Genomic DNA, 20,605 nt, shown 5'->3' with positions numbered 1-20,605 from the left:
AATACCCTAAAGACATGGAATTTAAAACGCCTCCGCTTTGTACAACATACACACTCCAGAACTGCCTGAGGTACTGATTTTACAAGGTGTCAGAAATGGCCGATGCTTCAGATGGTATCAAGGGACCTAACGTTTGCCAGGAGAACACTCCCCACACCAGCAGCCTGTATCAGTCCGGCTGGGTCCATGGACTCGTGATGCTTAAAGCAAATCCTGACTCTGCCATTAGCATGACGCAACAGAAAGCAGGATTCATAAAACCAGGTGATATTTTTCCACTTCAATTGTTCAGTGTTGGTGACCGTGTGCCCGCTTCTTGTTTTTAGCTGATAGGAGTGGAACCCGGTGTGGTTGTCTGCTGCAATAGCCCATCTAGGGCAGCAGGTAGCCTAGTGGTTAGAGCGTTGGGCCAGTAACCGAAAGGTTGCAGGATCGAATCCCCGAGCTGACAAGAAAAAAAATCTGGTCGTTCTGCCCCTGAACAAGGCAGTTAAACCCACTGTTCCACAGTAGGCCGTCATTGTAAATAAGAATGTGTTCTTAACTGTATTGCCTAGTTAAATAAAAGGTTAAATACAATCTGTGACAAGGATCGACAAGTTCTGCGTTCCGAGATGCCATTCTGCGCCATTATTTGTCCGTTTGTGGTTAGCTTGCACGATTCCTGCCATTCTCCTTCGACCTTTCTCATCAGCGAGCTGTTTTCGCCCACTGGACGGCCGCTGACTGGTGCGATAAATAAAAACATCCATTCTTGGTAAACCCTAGACAATGTTGTGTGTGAAAAGCCCAAGAGGGCAGATGTTTTTGAGATTCTGGATCTGGAGCACCTGGAATCGATGATCATACCACGCTCAAAGTTGCTTAGGCCCACTAACGTTCAATCGAACAGTAACCAAATGCCTGTCTGCCGGCTTTATATAGCAAGCCCCAGCCATATGACTCACTTGCTGTAGGAGCAAACCATTTTCTTGAATGGGGTGGTGTACCAAATAAACAGGACACTGTGTATATTCACTCAATAAAAAAGCAAGCGCCAATTAAGATTCATTTATTGAAGGCATAATATCAACTGGTTCTATTATATCGTGGAACACAATCTTAAAAACGCAGTAACCTCAGCAGTGGCACTTGCTTGTAGAAGCCAATGGCTGTGCAATGGCATATCCTCGTTTTGTTAATTTGACAGATGCTCTTATTTCTCTAACCATAACAGACAACTATTTTATATAGTTAAAATAAATAAACTTACAGAATAAAATATATATTTTTCCAAATGAAAAAAAGTTGCCAGCGAGAGGTGATGCGCATTTCGTGTCTCAAACAGTTATTATCCAAGAGTAATCATTTGAAACGGGGTTCAATTTTGCGAGTTGAAAGACAATTCTTTCAGGGTTACAAACCACAATAGGTTCTCTTTTCAATATACAAAATATTGGATTTTATTTTTTCTGCCTGTTCTTCGTAATTTTCAAAATGGATGAACAATTCCATATTGAATACTGCATGGTGATTCATTCCGACAGCGACATCCGTTGGGTGAGTAGGCATATGCTTAATGACTGATGAAAATACACTGTCTATATCAAGTTTCTGCATATTTTCAGGGTGGAACCTGTATGTTTAGGGGGGTTATAGCCCAGTCTAACCAATTCTAAAAGGCACTAGCAGTTCACAAGGTAGCTTAATCGAAAAATAGACTGGACGCAATTATTTGAAAACTGCAGCTCATTGTTGCAAAACATATTGACCTACTTCAAAATCAACCAGTCCATTTTGAATTTGTGATAAAACTCATCATTTGGCAAGGAATGTAGCTTGTATATCCTATCCCATTTTATAGGCATTTATTTCTGTAGGCCTAACGGGAGCTTGTGTGCACACTCAGCATGTGTGTGTGTGAACGGAGCCGTCGGAACGCAATTGAGTGAATGGGACACGGAGGGGAAAGATAATTTAGGGAAAAGAAGTGTGTGATGCTTGGCTTGGTTTCTTTTTTGTTGTGCCCTGCAATGCACATGTACAAATGAAACACTAGAGTGAAAGCAAATTATGTTGCCAAGACAAAATTTCACTTGCCTGTTCAGGCAACCATAATAGCCTATTTTTTTTATTTAACCTTTATTTACCCAGGTAGGCAAGTTGAGAACAAGTTCTCATTTACAATTGCGACCTGGCCAAGATAAAGCAAAGCAGTTCGACACATACAACGACACAGAGTTACACATGGAGTAAAAACAAACATACAGTCAATAATACAGTAGAAAAATAAGTCTATATACAATGTGAGCAAATGAGGTGAGATAAGGGAGGTAAAGGCAAAAAGGCCATGGTGGCGAAGTAAATACAATATAGCAAGTAAAACACTGGAATGGTTGATTTGCAGTGGAAGAATGTGCAAAGTAGAAATATAAATAATGGGGTGCAATGGAGCAAAATAAAAATAAAAAATACAGTAGGGAAAGAGGTAATTGTTTGGGCTAAATTATAGATGGGCTATGTACAGGTGCAGTAATCGGTGAGCTGCTCTGACAGCTGGTGCTTAAAGCTAGTGAGGGAGATAAGTGTTTCCAGTTTCAGAGATTTTTGTAGTTCATTCCAGTCATTGGCAGCAGAGAACTGGAAGGAGAGGCGGCCAAAGGAAGAATTGGTTTTGGGGGTGACCAGAGAGAAAAACCTGCTGGAGCGCGTGCTACAGGTGGGTGCTGCTATGGTGACCAGCGAGCTGAGATAAGGGGGGACTTTACCTAGCAGGGTCTTGTAGATGACCTGGGGCCAGTGGGTTTGGCGATGAGTATGAAGCGAGGGCCAGCCAAAGAGAGTGTACAGGTCGCAGTGGTGGATAGTATATGGGGCTTTGGTGACAAAACGAATGGCACTGTGATAGACTGCATCCAATTTGTTGAGTAGAGTGTTGGAGGCTATTTTGTAAATGACGTCGCCGAAGTCGAGGATTGGTAGGATGGTCAGTTTTACAAGGGTATGTTTGGCAGCATGAGTGAAGGATGCTTTGTTGTGAAATAGGAATCCAATTCTAGATTTCACTTTGGATTGGAGATGTTTGATGTGAGTCTGGAAGGAGTTTACAGTCTAACCAGACACCTAGGTATGTGTAGTTGTCCACATATTCTAAGTCAGAGCCATCCAGAGTAGTGTTGTTGGACAGGCGGGCAGGTGCAGGCAGCGATCAGTTGAAGAGCATGCATTTAGTTTTACTTGTATTTAAGAGCAATTGGAGGCCACGGAAGGAGAGTTGTATGGCATTGAAGCTCGCCTGGAGGGTTGTTAACACAATGTCCAACGAAGGGCCAGGAGTATACAGAATGGTGTCGTCTGCGTAGAGATGGATCCGAGACTCACCAGCAGCAAGAGTGACATCATTGATGTATACAGAGAAGAGTCGGTTCAAGAATTGAACCCTGTGAAACCCCCATAGAGACTGCCAGAGGCCCAGACAACAGACCCTCCGATTTGACACACTGAACTCTGTCAGAGAAGTAGTTGGTGAACCAGGCGAGGCAATCATTTGAGAAACCAAGGCTGTCGAGTCTGCCGATGAGAATGTGGTGATTGACAGAGTCGAAAGCCTTGGCCAGGTCAATGAATACGGCTGCACAGTATTGTTTCTTATCGATGGCGGTTAAGATATCGTTTAGGACCTTGAGCGTGGCTGAGGTGCACCCATGACCGGCTCTGAAACCAGATTGCATAGCGGAGAAGGTATGGTGGGATTCGAAATGGTCAGTAATCTGTTCGTTGATTTGGCTTTCGAAGACCTTAGAAAGGCAGGGTAGGATAGATATAGGTCTGTAGCAGTTTGGGTCAAGAGTGCCCCCCCCCCCTTGAAGAGGGGGATGACTGCAGCTGCTTTCCAGCCTATAGGCCAATATGCACAAAGATGTCTGCAAATTCTCTGAAAAGCCTAAAAGAAATTCTAGATCCTATAACTCTAGATCCTAGTTTGACAGGTTGCACATCAAAATATCAATTCCCTGGATGTTATATGAAATAGCTTACTTTTTTAAATCATAGGCTACCATCTCAGTTGTCTTACTTGGCACTGGAAATTAATTGTCTGCTGCTAATGTAAAATTCTGCATTTATTGTTATTCAGCAAAATATTTACCTATATCCCAATATTACATAATCACACAGGTCTAGCAACTCCCCCAAAAATTATTTATTGTAATTTATGGCTAAAGTCTTTAAATCAGAATGTTGTAATTGTGATATGGATTTTTGTCCACATCACCCAGCTCTACAACATAACCCGGTACTAAATAGGGCTGGGACGATACCAGTATCGCGATACTTATTAGTATCGCGGCAAGGAAACAAAACACAAAGAGGATAGAACTTCCTTAGGAAAACAGCCATAATGTTTGAAACAAATATGCCACCCAGAGTCACATTTATTTATTTTCCAAGCTACAGCACACAATATGTTACATACAGCAGGTCTTTAAAAAGGATCAAAGTGTTTGGTCTGCTTTGTATTTTCCTTTTTGCCATAAAAAATAAGAATAAGAATAATATATACAGTGGGGAGAACAAGTATTTGATAACCTGCAAAATCGGCAGTGTTTCCTACTTACAAAGCATGTAGAGGTCTGTAATTTTTTAGATCCTATGCAAATTAATATCTTAAAATCATACAATGTGATTTTCTGGATTTTTGTTTTAGATTCCATCTCTCACAGTTGAAGTGCACCTATGATTTAAAAAAATGACAGACCTCTACATGCGTTGTAAGTAGGAAAACCGGCAAAATCGGCAGTGTATCAAATACTTGTTCTCCCCACTGTATATAGAGATACTGATACTGATATTGTCCCGGCCCTAGTACTAGCTACGCTACAAATAAACATCCAGACGATACACAGAACCAACAGCTAAAAGGATTTCGATCCAGGAGGCGAGCAGCTAGATGGCGGAAGGTGAGAGGACGCACTGAAGGCTTATGTCGTTGCACTGTCAGGGGTCTTCACAATGACTTCAGGTGATCAGTTGTGGTTTGCTGATGATATCACACAGTCAGCACTGGTAGCATCCACTCCGTCAAAAAAAAAATGTTAGTGGAAGGGCGGGAGTTGGGAGAAACCTTAGTCAAACTATGCCCTGTAACGTTACTGCCTATTCACTCAATCTGCTGCCTGACAGGCTAATGGCGATACAGGTTTTTTAATGTAATCTGGATCTTCATAACTATCAACTAGCTATGTGTGAATCATAATAATCTAGCTAGTTTAACAGGCAAAAACGACCTTAAACTAATGTTATGCCAGGTAAATGATTAGCTGTCAATTCATTGTGGCTGGCTAGCCATTTAGCCTTATTGACTTACTATGGGCTTGCAATATATGCCCACTACACTGGGTATTGTAGGCAGGTAAACATGCCACAATTAACAATGTATTTATTAACGTATCAAAATAAAATATTGTAGTCAGGCAAACATGAAATACGAATGGGTAACATTTCATCCAAAGTCCGAGTTCTCCTAATAACAGTATTTCGCAAGTATACGTGTGCATGAGTCAAACAACCCATTCTGCATTTAAACTAGTTACGTCATCAAATCTCAATTTCTGAACACTAAGCAAAACAAAGCCCATTGGCTGAACTCCGATACATAACTGTGACAAGATCAAAGAGAATCCATTCTCTGATGAATCAATGACTGACTAGATGAGCCACACCGCCCGGAGCCCATGGCTCATAATGCTAAACTTCTAAAATCTTTCCCAACAGTCCCCAGCTTTGGTGCGATTAAGACAAAGCAAAGAACGCATTCATTTCCCAGTGTTAAATAAGAGCAGCTTAGGCAGGAATGATTGAGGCTGGCTGCGTCATAGTTAATCTACAAGCTGGATTTAAAGAGCCAAAAAACTGACAGGAAAGAGGGAAGGAAGGATGGAGAGGGAAGTAGATGGATGTGTCCCAATACTGTTAAACAGGTTCCTTGTCACCTTCCCTTCACAAGACAGCGAATCCTTCCTTTCTTATAATCAGTAACTGATGATCTGATGTGACCGGATTGGTGAAGGAAGTTGTGTTCAATCATTAGCTCAGGAAGGAGGGATGCATTTCATAAGTATTCAAACAAGCCTTAGGCCTTAGTTTATCATCATGTTTTGTTATGTTATTTTAGACCAGTGATCATGAAGGAGAGGGCATAAGAAAAGGAAGGACAGGTGATGAGGAGAAGAAGCCCGTGGATTAGACATAATTGGGACCTGCTGGCAACAGCCTTTTAAACAATAGAGCCAATCAAGGTCAAAGTTTCCTCGTAGTTAGTCTTGTTCCCTAAAACAAACTATCCTATGAGTGCCCCCACCGCCCCCCCAGCTCTTGTATGCACCTCCCACTTCTCCAGTGAAAACAGACCAGATGAACTGGTGCTCCTCCCTCTGTGCCCACTAAAGCTTACTGAATGGGACGACCATTCACCTCCGACCCAGATCAGTGATAAACACACATTGTGAAAGACCAGAGGGATTATATTAAAATGAGGGGAATATGCCCTAGGTGGACTCTATGGAGCTCTTCATCAACTATAAGCATTTCAATGGGCAGCGACTTTGAATGGTTGGGGATTAGCCTACTATAGGCCTAGATGGTTAAATTTGGCAAGTTCTTACTTGCGTCTCTTACCCTAAAGATATAAATGCCACCACAATGGTATACATCAGTGAAGTCTACACATTCTATATTCATGGGTTAATTTGAGATCTAGGTTATGGGTTTCTGTTATACAAAGTATGAGTGGACTGGTTTACATTGATACTCTGTCATAAGAGACAAAATTATCACTTTCAAAAATGTTTATACTAGGGAAATCTGAAAACTAGTTTGACAGGTTGTGGGTGGGGGACAAGTCTAAATGCTCTTGATTTCTTTGGGAAAAGTCAACGGAGTGGAAACTTAAGCTTAAGTCATCCGTCTCTGAAGGCAGCCGATACAGAGTTTTTTTGGTGTGTTGCTTAAGAAAGAATCAACCAGGCTTAGTGTCCATATAGACAGATACATCTTCGTACTCCCAAAACACTGAAGTTCTAGAAATTTGTGCAACATCCTTGCAAAATACAAAATACTAGCCCATCAACTTCAACTAGGCCTTATGCTATGCTTCGGCAGCAACACACAGCCTAGCTCCTGGTTTTCTAAACAATGAAAACATTGTGTAGCCTAAATCTTACTCCACACATGGCTATATTTTTTTCTTCAAATGTCCAAAGCCACAATTGTAAAGTATTGAAAACAAAAGAGTTGGAAGCAATGCGGACAGACCCTAGCACTGACATTATATCCTGCTTTAAGTTTACACACACTTAGCGTGCGTAGATCTATGCACGTGCGTGAGCTGATGGACTTTACTCTAAAACGTGACCATCTTTCGGTAACATGATACCTCACTGATCCAGACTCGCAAATAACAAAATTCACAAGGGGGTGACAGAAGTTCTCTTGTGGTCTTCGATGTGAATGCAAAATAAGAGTCTCATCTGATCTTCCCTTGCTCTCAAGTTGGCTAAACACTGCAAGCTAGCTAACCTTTAAGCTTCCTACATCGCCATGTGTAATAATAGGATTTATAATTAATATGCCCTGGCAAATATTATTATACTTGCCGGTGTAACATATCAAATTGAGATAATGTATGTTGCTTCAATGTACCCAGTCCCATATCAGCTAAAAATAGAAGTAATCATTTTTTAGTTGCAGAGAAAAGGAAGGTATCTCGCAGCTGTTTTTACAAAAAGCATGGAATCAGTAGTTTTTACTTTAAACAAAATACATTTTTGGGGGCGGATTATAATAAGGCTTCAATGTTTGAACATTTACTGATATTATTTTACTTAATGCAAAATAGGTTACTGGTAGGGCTAACGTTAGCAGGCTATATAGATTTAGCAATCTTGCAAGTTGATTTGTAACAATAAAAACAAAGTAATTGCTTGTAAGTCAGCTGAAAATTAAATTAAAACCAGTAGTCATGAGTGCAAACGATTTTGTGGAAATTTAAGTTATATGTTTAAAGTAATTTGCGTTAGAGTTTACATTATAGGGAAAAGGCTGTGTTACTGAGTCCTCCATATTACATCACACTCCGGAAAAACATTTTCCGACATGATTCCGGCATTCTGATCGATTTTATGTCATACTTATCTAGTCGAAACCCTACCAGATTGCGCTCACCTTACTGCTACCGCCCCCACCCACTCAGCAACGATTTATATGCTGTGTGCCTCTCCTCCATGTTCTCATTTCTCATCAATGTGATGGCTCATTGCAGTGATGTATGAAAGCGTGTTCATAGACGTCCAATAATATGTTCTTACCCCACATATGGTGTGAGAGATCGAGCTTTGTACTTGCAGAGAAATCAAAGTACAATTTCTCCATCCAGACAGTCACGTTTTTTTTCGACACGGCATCTTGTAGTCGGTTCCAAGACGTGTCATTAGGGGGCTCCTGTACATAGCCCATCTGTAAACAGCCCATCTATCTACCTACCTCATCCCCATACAGTATTTATTTATTTATCTTGCCCCTTTGCACGCCAGTATCTCTACTTGCACATTCATCTTCTGCACATCTACCTTTCCAGTGTTTAAATTGCTATATTGTAATTACTTCGCCACCATGGCCTATTTATTGCCTTAACTCCCTTATCTTACCTCATTTGCACTCACTGTACATAGACTTTGTTTTCTTTTGTTCTGCTGTATTATTGACTGTTTTGTTCATTCCATGTGTAACTCTGTTGTTGTATGTGTCGAATTGCTATGCTTTATCTTGGCCAGGTCGCAGTTGCAAATGAGAACTTGTTCTCAACTAGCCCCTTTGCCTTCTGAACAGGGTGTTGGATGTGTTGGAAACATTCCACAGGGAAGTTGGTCCATGTTGCCGCGATGGTGTCACACAGTTGCTGCAGACTGGACGGTGGTAGAGTCATGCTGCGAACAGCCCTTCCATCTCATCCCAAAGATGTTCTACTGGGTAGAGGTCTGGGGACTGCACAGGGACACTCAAGTAAACGGACCTCATTGTCATGCTAAAGACAGTTTTTTTCCACTCCTCAATTGTCCAGTGTTGGTGATCACGTGCCCACTGGAGCTGCTTCTTCTCGCTTTAGCTGAGAGGAGTGGAACCCTCTGCTGCAATAGCCCATCCGTGACAAGGATCGAAGAGTTGTGCATTCCGAGATGCCGTTCTGCACACCACTGTTGTACTGCGCCGTCATTTGTCTGTTTGCAGCCCGCCTGTTAGCTTGCGCCATTCAACCTCTCATAAACTAGCTGTTTTCGCCCACAGGACTGCCGCTAACTGGATGCTTTTTGTTTGTCGCACCATTCTCTGTAAACCCTAGACACGGTTGCGTGTAAAAAGCCCAGGAGGGCGGCTGTTTCTGAGATACTGAATCCGGAGCACCGGTCACCGACAATCATACCATGCTCAAAGTCACTTAGGTCCCTCGTTTGCCCTTCAATCGAACAGTAACTGAGTGCCTCGATGCCAGTCTGCCTACTTTATATAGTATACCACTGCCACGTGATCCATTTTCATGAATGGGGTGGTGTACTTAATTAATAGGCCAGTGAGTGAGTGAAAAAATAAATAAATATAAATATATGCACCGGAACCGAACCATCTACCACCCCATTATCAGATAAGGAGGGCAATGTTTGCTTTTTGTCCCCCAATTGTGAACTGAAGTTGAAATTTCATGATGAAATTTAGGAGCACAATTTCTAAAGCTAGAATCCTTCATTTTTTTTAGGCACACTAGTGAACTTAAATTAAAATTCCAGGTCACACAGAAAACTAGTTATGTGCATATGCAAGTAAAATTGTCACACTGTAGAGTCCTGTGTATATACAGTGCATTCAGAAAGTATTACGATCACTGGACTTTTTCCACATTTTGTTACGTTACAGCCTTATTGTAATACGGTTGTATTTATATTTTTTCCTCATCAATCCACACACAATACCCCATAATGACAAAGTGAAAGCAGGGTTATAGAAATGTTTTCATATTTAAAAATAAAACAGAAATACCGTAATAGCATTCAGACCCTTTGCTATGAGACTCGAAATTGAGCTCAGGTGCATCCTGTTTCCATTGATCATCCTTGAGATGTTTCTGAATTGAGTCCACGTGTGGCAAATTCAATTGATTGGACCTGATTTGGAAATGCACACTCAACTGTCTATATAAGGTCACACAGTTCACAATGCATGTCAGAGCCAAAACCAAGTCATGAGGTCGAAGGAATTGGCCGTAGAGCTCCAAGACAGGATTGTATCGAGGCACAGATCTGAGGAAGGGTACCAAAACATTTCTGAATCATTGAAGATGCCCAAGAATACAGTGGCCTCCATTCTTAAATTGAAGAAATTTGGAACCACCAAGACTCTTCCTAGAGCTGGATGCCCGGCCAAACTGAGCAATCTGGGGAAAAGAGATCTCGGTCAGGGAGGTGACCAACAACCTGGTGGTCACTTCGACAGAGCTCCAGAGTTCTTCTGTGAAGATGGGAGAACCTTCCAGAAGGACAACCATCTCTGCAGCACTCCACCAATCAGGCTTTTATGGTAGAGTGGCCAGATGGAAGCCACTCCTCAGTAAAAGGCACATGACATGAGAAACAAGACCATGAGAAACAAGATTCTCTGGTCTGATGAAACCAAGCTTGAACTTGTTTGCCTGAATGCCAAGTGCCACATCTGGAGGAAACCTGGCACCATCATGCTGAGGGGATGTTTTTCAGCAGCAGGGACTGGGAGACTACTCAGGATTGAGGGAAAGATGAACAGAGTAAAGTTCAGAGAGATCCTTAATGAAAACCTGCTCCAGAGTGCTCAGGACCTCAGACTGGGGCCAAGGTTCACCTTCCAAGAAGACAATGACCCTAAGCACACAGTCAAGACAAAGAAGGAGTGGCTTCGGGACAAGTCTCTGAATGTCCTTGATTGGCCCAGCCAGAGCCTGGACTTCAACCTGATCAAACATATCTGGAGAGATCTGAAAATAGCTGTGCAGCAACGCTCCCCATCCAACCTGACAGAGCTTGAGAGGATCTGCAGAGAATTGGAAACTTCCCAAATACAGGTGTGCCAAGCTTGTAGCGTCATACCCAAGAACTGAGGCTGTAATCACTGCTAAAGCTGCTTCAACAAAGTATTGAGTAAAGGGTCTGAATACTTATGTAAATGTTATTTCATTTATTTATTTTTTTAAATACATTTCTTTCAATCCTAAAAACCTGTTTTTGCTTTGTCATTATGAGGTATTGTGTGTAGATTGAGGGGGAAAACTATTTAAGGCTGTAACGTCACAATGTGTAAAAAGTCAATGAGAGTGAATATAAATATCAACACTTATGTACCTGAACATTCTGCCTCCTGAATATCTGGCCTGAAGACCGCATCTCTACGTTACTTATTTCAGACTCTACAAGGTGTTGAAAGCGTTCCACAGGGATGCTGGCCCATGTTGGCTTCCCACAGTTGTGTCAAGTTGGCTGCATGTCCTTTGGGTGGTGGACCATTCTTGATACACACGGGAAACCGTTGAGCATGAAAAACCCAATAAAAATACAAACTCAATCTACTTTAAAATGACTAAAACCAAATCAAAACTGTGTAGAAATGATAATGGACCTATATTCGGACAGTTTCTTGACTGTCCAGGTCACTAACAATCACTAGACTGTCAAATTCCAAAAACAATGGATAGAGGACTATTTCTTGCTAATTTTGACAGCAAGAATATATACATTTTCAGCGGGGCCCTCTGGACATCGTTGAAATCCGAATGCGGCCTCCGGGGCAAAATGAGTTCGACACCCCTGGTTTAGACTATTTGGAAGGTTATTTTTCTCCCGCTTTGACCGTGCAGTGCGGTAGAAGCAATTGTTGTCCTCATTATGAAATTATCAACTTTCCCCTGTACATCTAAAAAATTACCATATACACTGTTTAAAGAAAAACAACCTAAACTATTGCTGATGAACCTGATCGAAATAAAATGTCATGTAGGCTAAGCCCCGATCAGCAGGTAGGCTATATAGCCAGATGCGAGTCCCGTCTCAGGCGGTTGGTTAGGCTACTTTATTCCAGTAAACACAAATTTAAACAGCGCATTTGATAATAACCTAGCAACTTACATTGGTTGTCACTCAACTAACAAAGCCTAATATTGCGCAAGCCATTTTACAAACACTTGAATGCTGAAGGTGATGCGCAGCCTACGTGCGAAGCAGCGCACAGTTTGAATAGGCTACTGATATTGCCTGGGTTGTTCGACATGCAAAATGACTTGTTGATCAATGACTGTCAACACAGTAACATGCTTAGTTTGACACAGAAGACGAGCGGCAGAGGGAGAAACAGAGGATGTCCAGACTCAGAATGTTTCAACACTCTTGGTTTGACCACCAGACAACAGAAAGAAAGAAAGCAGTATGGCAGTGGAAGGGAGAACAGTAGCAGGTGACCCGACTGTGGTTTGGGACTATTATGATATCCAATTGTAGCCAAATCAGTTGCAGTAATTCCGTTACAGAATTTTTTCGGAAACCTCTTACCAATTTGGTAACGGAGTTAAGAGTTTAATTACTTAAAGGGATATGCTAGCAGATATCCATACACTTCCAGTCATTGTGCTAATGCTAGTTAACATTGGCTCGCCAAAATACCGCCAACTTCCTTCATACTGGACAGAGACAAAAATGGTATCCATGAGTTCATCTGACTCTAGGGAAGCAGATAAAAGGTTCTCATTGCCAAAATCCTGAAGTATCCCTTTATAATTTATAAACAAAATTGATATCAGTAAAATCATTATAACTAATTGGTAGGTCTAGTATTACTTGTGAACTTTCAAGATTCTCCCTCATGAGGGAGAGACATTTTAAAATATCTTTAAGATATGTGGGTTTTTGGTAAAAGTTTTTTTTTAAAGTAAACAATTTCTCCAAAATGATATATTTTAGTGTTGATATTAGTTGGCAGGGGTCATTACTTCAACATTGCATTTTGATCTATTTCTGATACTTTTAAGGACTTTCTGGTAGATGTCTTAGACCTCTTTTCCAGCTGTTAATACAGAAATCAAAGCCTTCACATATGCCACATTTTTAAGATGGAAAATGGTTGAAAGACTTACCAAAAATATACTCAGCTTTCATTTGACACCCAATATGCTCCTATGAACTTCACCTGTTGGTGAACATGGGTTCTTTTCGATGAAAAAGTCCATCTAGTTTTAATTCTGGTAGTTCTCAAAAATGATCTTACTTAAAAATATTTCACTCCATTATATTTATTTTATACTTTATATCTGGTTTTAGTCTAAGTTTAAACTGAATTTTTTTTAACCAATTATACTGAACAAAAATATAAACGCAACATAAGGAAATCAGTCAATTGAAATAAATGCATTATTGCCTAATCTATGGATTTCACATGACTGGGAATACAGATATGCATTTGTTGGTCAAAGATACCTTTAAAGAAAGAAACTTTAAAGCCCTAAGACCATGCCTCAGGACTACCTGGCATGATGACTCCTTGCTGTCCCCAGTCCACCTGTCCGTGCTGCTGCTCCAGTTTAAACTATTCTGCCTGCGGTTATGGAACCCTGACCTGTTCACCAGACTTGCTACCTGTCCCAGACCTGCTCTTTTCAACTCTCTAGAGACAGCAGGAGCGGTAGAGATACTCTGAATGATCAGCTGTGAAAAGCCAACTGACATTTACTCCCGAGGTGCTGACCTGTTGCACCCTCGACAACCACTGTGATTGTTATTATTATTTGACCCTGCTGGTCATCTATGAACATTTGAACACCTTGGCCATGTTCTGTTATAATCTCCACCCGGCACAGCCAGAAGAGGACTGGTCACCCCTCATAGCCTGGTTCCTCTCTAGGTTTCTTCCTAGGTTCTGGCCTTTCTAGGGAGTTTTTCCTAGCCACCGTGCTTCTACACCTGCATTGCTTGCTGTTGGGGGTTTTAGGCTGAGTTTCTGTACAGCACTTTGAGATATCAGCTGATGTACAAAGGGCTATAGAAATAAATTTGATTGATTGAACAGAGACATGTTCAGCATCCAGGAATTGTGCACAGATCCTTGCGACATGGGGCTGTGCATTATCATGCTGAAACATGAGGTGATGGTGGACGATGAATGGCACGACAATGGGCCTCAGGATTCAAAGTGTCATTGATAAAATGCAATTGTATTAATTGTCTGTAGCTTATGCTTGCCCATAACCCTAACACCACCATGGGGCATTTAGTTAACAACGACATCAGCAAACCGGTGCCCACAGGACACCATGAAACATTGGACCAAGACTTTACTTGTCGAGTTTATATTTTTGTTTAGTGTATTTTTTTTAATATATTTTTTTTACATCAAATTTTTCGGAGTGATGGACACATTTTAGCAGCAGCGGCCCATCGCTGCTAAATGAATATAGGGAAAAAACTGCAAGTGCCTGCTGCACCTCCAACTGCAGCATGAATAAGTAAACATCAGCAGACATGCCCAAGCCAACCCACAAGTCCATGTCCTTTCACACAGTGGTTACTGCCTAGTCAGAATGATGAGGTGTGAAACCACACAATGTGTCCTCACAGCTCTAGTCAGTGTGTGTGTGGTGCCACTGCAACTAAACTGCACTCCCCAATGAGCAATGAATATGAAATATTAACAATGACTACTCAAATGTCAAAGACATGACCAAATGACAGGCTGAGGATAACTTTTGCTTATAGAAAAAAAAAGACATGACACCAAGTCAACAACTCTAGCATTGTATCCTGCTTCCACGAAAAGCCTGACTAGATGCTTATAGCAATACTAACCTCTTCAGTCCGATTAACTAATAAGTAAAGGGACCCTTATCACCGAGATGCACCCAGATGGTAGCTTACTTTTCTTCACGACCACTAAACCCACAATAAATTGAGTGATGCAATTACGCATCTAATTGGATAGATCAACACTTTCTGGAGAGAGTACTATTCACAGACCCGCGTTTTGCCAGCAGCTCTTCGTTGTGCGTCAAGCATTGCGCTGTTTATGACTTCAAGCCTATCAACTCCCGAGATGAGGCTGGTGTAACCGAAGTCAAATGGCTAGCTAGTTAGCGCACGCTAATATAGTTTCAAATGTCACTCGCTGAGCTTTCTAGTAGTTTTCCCCCTTGCTCTGCATGGGTAACGCTGCTTCGATGGTGGCTGTTGTCGTTGTGTTGCTGGTTCGAGCCCAGGGAGGAGCGAGGAGAGGGACGGAAGCTTTACTGTTACACTGGCAATACTAAAGTGACTATAAGAACATCCAATAGTCAAAGGTTAATGAAATACAAATGGTATAGAGGGAAATAGTCCTATAATTCTTGTAATAACTACAACCTAAAACTTCTTACCTGGGAATATTGAACTCATGTTAAAAGGAACCACCAGCTTTCATATGTTCTCATGTTCTGAGCAAGGAACTGAAACGTTAGCTTTCTTACTTTCTTACATATTGCACTTTTACTTTCTTCTCCAACACATTGTTTTTGAATTATTTAAACCAAATTGAACATGTTTCATTATTTACTTGAGGCTAAATTGAATTTATTGATGTATTATATTAAGTTAAAATAAGTGTTCATTCAGTATTGTTGTAATTGTCATTACAATGTGCTCAGTCCCCTTCTGTACTCCCTGTTCACTCATGACTGCATGGCCAGGCACGACTCCAACACCATCATCAAGTTTGCCGATGACACAACAGTGTTAGGCCTGATCACCAACAACGATGAGACAGCCTATAGGGACGAGGACAGAGACCTGGCCGTGTGGTGCCAGGACAACAAACCCTCCCTCAACATGATCAAAACAAAAGGAGATGATTTTGGACAACAGGAAAAGGAGGACCGAGCACGCCCTCATTCTCATCAACGGGGCTGCAGTGGAGCAGGTTGAGAGCTTCAAGTTCCTTGGTGTCCACATCAAACTATCATGGTCCAAACACACAAAGACAGTTGTGACGAGGGCACAACAAAGCCTATTCTCCCTCAGGAGACTGAAAAGATTTGGCATGGATACTCCAGATCCTCAAAAAGGTTCTACAGCTGCACCATCGAGAGCAACATGACTGGTTGCATCACTGCCCGGTATGGCAACTGCTCGGCTTCCGACCGCAAGGCACTACAGAGGGTAGTGCATACGGCCCAGTACATCACTAGGGCCAGGCTTCCTGCCATCCAGGACCTCTATACCAGGTGGTGTCAGAAGAAGGCCCTACAAATGGTCAAATACTCCAGACACCCTAGTCATGGACTGTTCTCTCTGCTACAGCACGGCAAGCGGTACCAGAGCGCCAAGTCTAGGTCCAAAAGGCTTCTTAACAGCTTCTACCCCTAAGCCATACGACTCCTGAACAGCTAATCAAAGGGCTTCCCAGATCCCTCTTTTACTCTCAGTTTATTATCCATGCATAGTCACTTTACCTCTACCTACATGTACATTTTACCTCGACTAACCGATGCCCCCGCACATTGACTCTGTACCGGTACCCCCTGTATATAACCTCGCTATTGTTATTTTACTGCTGCTGTTCAATTTTTTTACTGAACACTTTTTTGAAAGCATTGTTGGTTAATGGCTTGTAAGTAAGCATTTCACTGTACGGTCTCCACCTGTTGTATTGGCACATGAATTGATGGTTACCAACATAATTAGAGCAGTAAAAACGCATGTTTTGTCATACCTGTGGTATACGGTCTGATACACCACGGCTTTTGGTCAATCAGCATTCAGGGCTCGAACCACTCAGTTTATAAGTGACCTTATAAAATGGGTGGTTCGAGCCCTGAATGCTGATTGGCTGACAGCTGTCGTATATCAGACCGTATGACAAAATATGTATTTTTACTGCTCCAATTGCATTAGTAACCAGTTTATAAAAGTAATAAGGCACCTAACCTCGGGGGTTGTGGTAAAAGGCCAATATACCACGGCTAAGGGGTGTCCAGGCACTCTGCAGTGCGTCGCGCATAAGAACAGCCCTGAGCCGTGGTATGTTGGCCATATACCACACCCCCCCGTGCCTTATTGCTTAATTATAACACAGCCTTTGCAACCGTTAATGTGTTGAGTGGCAAAATCTAGGCCTGCCTCCCAGCTAGTCTAAAAAGACCCCCGCAGCCAGATGTGTGTGTGTGTAAGTGTATTAAGTGTGTGTGTGTGTAAGTAACAGCACACCCCCAGGAGAGCTGAGAGGGAGACAGCGCAAGCGTGAGGGCACGGAGTACAAGGAAGAAAGGAAACTCAATTCTTCAGACAGACAGTGTTACCCCCTGCCATAACAAAACCAAAGGGGGGAGCAGGGGTAAAAGAGGAAAAGGGAGAGAAGAGGGGAGAGGAAGACCGAGAGAGAAATAGAGATTTAATTAATAAGAGTTGGAGAGTTTGTGGGAGTTGAAGAGGTATTTAAAGGAGATGAAATAGCAAGGAAAGACTGAGGGAGTGTATGAGAAAAAGTGAGGTCTCAAAAAGAGGAGTAAAAATATGACACACACACACACACACTAGATAGCTGATGAGAACATAACAGCATCATGTCTGCTCGTTATTCAGAGTGCCTTTCGGCCCAGTGTGGGCTGCTTCTCTCTGGTATCTGCTGGTGGAACAAGAGTTTAGGAGAAACACACTACCACAGCCGTTATTTATGTATTTTTTTTACCTTTATTTAACTAGGCAAGTCAGTTAAGAACAAATTCTTATTTTCAATGACGGCCTAGGAACAGTGGGTTAACTGCCTGTTCAGGTGCAGAACGACAGATTTGTACCTTGTCAGCACGGGGATATGAACGCGTCCCTCTACCACAGCCGTTATGCAGACGTTTCCACTAACACTACTCGATAGACAAACAAACCACAACTAGACCAACTCAAAACCTCATCAACAGCTAAAACGACAAGGGTTCACTTAAAGTTCAACCTTTAGGTGTACTGTTTCATTTTCTGTTTGTGAAGTTGAGACATGCTGGGAGCAAGTGTCAATTTGAGAGACGTGTCCCTCTCCAAGTGGTATATTCCACTGATATGATGAGTCGGAACCCTAGTCAGCCTGCAGACTGACTGACTCACTGGCGGAATCTCTATCCCAACTGAATTAGATAAGACACTGAACAAACAGTTAGCGCTGATAAATTGTGAATTTAGATAGGATTCTAGGAGAGAAGAAAAAAATGTAAAAAATAAAATCAATATTGTGGTCTACAACTGTTTTTGCATAACTATAGCAAGTACATATAGCTAGCAACAGCTTGTCATATTTAACAATAACCTTAGCACATTTCATTAAAATATTCAAGAATCATGATTATTGAAAAGGGAAGCAGATTGTGTAATAACATTGTCATAAAAATTGCTTTCTACTGTTTAGCCTTGAGGTTCTCGTATCTAGTTATATCATCTCTTCCTCAGGTCATAAATATTCTGTCACCAAAGCAATGACATTGTGATGAAATAGGAACTTCAGTTAGTTACAGTGTGAAAACGGTCACTGCTATCAAGAATCCTTTGGATGTTCCTACGGTGGTATGGACAGTGGTGTAAAGTACTTGAATAAAAATACCTTAAAGTACTATTTAAGTAGTTTTTTGGTGTATCTGAACTTCCCTATTTATATTTGACTATTTTTGAATTTACTACAGTCCTAAAGAAAATATTGTACTTTTTACTCCATACATTTCCCTGACACCCAAAAGTACTGGTTAGATTTTGACAGGGTTAATGGTCCAATTCACACACTTAACAGAACATTCCTGGTCATCCCTACTGCCTCTGATCTAGCAGGCTCATTAAACACACATGATTCGTTTGTAAATTATGTCTAAATGTTGGAGTGTGCCCCTGGACATCCATACATTTTTTTTTAAACAAGAACATTTTGCCGTTTGTTTGCTTAATATGAGGAATCTGAAATTATTCATACTTTTACTTTTGATACTTATGTACATTTTAGCGATTGATTACACTTACACTCAAAAGTAACATATTGAAAACCAAATACTTTTACATTTTAATGGGTGACTTTCACTTAGGTCATTTTCTATTAAGCCATCTATATTTTTACTCAAGAATGACAATTGGGTACTTTTTCCACCACTGGGTATGGACGTTCCAACCGTACCAGATAGCACGGACCGTATGAAAACTAGACTAGTGTGGTGGAGCTGGCTAGCATGCTTAGTATCTTGGTAGGTAACGTTAGTCATCTTGTAAAATCCAAAACTAGCCATGTTATCGCCTGGTGCTGTACTAGCCTAACATAGTTAACGTTAGACAACTTTGTGAGTGTTGAAATAGTTATTCAAGTGGGTGACCCAACGTAGTTTGTCAGCAAACTAAACCGATTGGAGTTTGATAGCTAGCAGTTAGCTAACTGGCTAGCTAAAATAGCTTGTCATCTGGTTCTAATCCCTCACGTGATACTTAATCTATCCATAACACAAAAACAAATGATTTGTCCCATGCCGAGACATTAGCAAGCTAACCAAACTGTTTGTCTATCTAACTCTAAAGTTAATTAGCTAGCTAGCAAACACATATGTATTGTGAGCTGGTTGGAGCTAGCTATCTAAATTGGCTAGCCAAACCAATTCCTATGTCTGCTTGAATGGGCTCTGATTTGGGATAGCTAGCTAACGAGCTAATGCTAACGTTAGCTGGCTAGCTACAGTAGCTAGCTATGCTTGAGGCTCAGCACAGTTCTGGTAAGCTTTCCGATATGCTAACGTTGGTTAAAGTCAAGTTTATATAATTTTACCTTTGCTGCATGCAAACAACGGATCCAAGCAGTAGCTAGGTAGCTGAGCTAGTTGGATCCTGGACAGTCCGACTTTCGCCTGATGAGGTGTTCCTTGCCTGCTCTATTCCACGTTCATTAACGTCGAAAACACGGGAACATTGTTTCTTCTACTTGACAAACTCGAGGTGGGACTTTGTCAAATTAAAATGTTACTAGCTTTGTCGCCTTTTTGTTCATTAGTTGCATATCCTGAAGGTTACTCGTGTATGTTGGTCGAATGGAGAAGGGCTTGTTATTCCCAAAGTTTTTTGGGTTTTCACCTCAGTCAGCTCCGCTCCACGATCTGTCAAACTCATACGGTCGTCACTAGTTACCACAGCCACAAGGTCATACTTATTGCTAAACCCCGCCTATTCCTACAATTTCTCTTCTTAAAATCTGATTTTAAACCTAACCGTAACCACACTGCTAACCTGATGCCTAAACCTAACTAACAAAAAGCACATTTTTGTTTTCATGATGTTCAACGATAATAGCCAATGTTGAATTTGTGCTTGTGGTAACTAGCAACCCTCTGTCATACATCTGTCATGGTTTGACATCACACCATCCGATGAGCACGTACCACGTAGCGTACTGTGTCACCAACGCATGTGTATCAGTGCTTTCACTGTGTTGATTTTAGGGTCCTTTGCTTTTCAAAATAAAAAAAGCAAATAACAGCACGAGCAAAGTTCACGTTTAGCGTACAAAACATTTACTTAGACTTTAGGAATGAATG

At 41.5% G+C, this 20,605-nt stretch overlaps 1 protein-coding gene across 2 annotated transcripts in view; it reads right to left on the bottom strand.

Moving 5' to 3' along the window:
- The window catches only part of LOC112244880 (peroxisome proliferator-activated receptor delta), a 37,852-nt gene extending 17,648 nt beyond the window's left edge, over positions 1 to 20,204 (bottom strand). The window contains exon 1 of one of the 2 annotated variants that reach the window (XM_042299561.1): positions 19,843 to 20,204. The gene's annotated coding sequence lies outside the window, so the exon portion shown is untranslated. The remainder of the gene's footprint in view (positions 1 to 19,842) is intronic. The other variant, XM_024412731.2, reaches the window with a different exon arrangement.
- Positions 20,205 to 20,605: the final 401 nt, after the last annotated feature.

Source organism: Oncorhynchus tshawytscha, linkage group LG02 (assembly GCF_018296145.1).
Source record: "Oncorhynchus tshawytscha isolate Ot180627B linkage group LG02, Otsh_v2.0, whole genome shotgun sequence".
NCBI lineage: Eukaryota > Metazoa > Chordata > Actinopteri > Salmoniformes > Salmonidae > Oncorhynchus > Oncorhynchus tshawytscha.
This window is presented reverse-complemented; position numbering and strand designations above follow the sequence as displayed.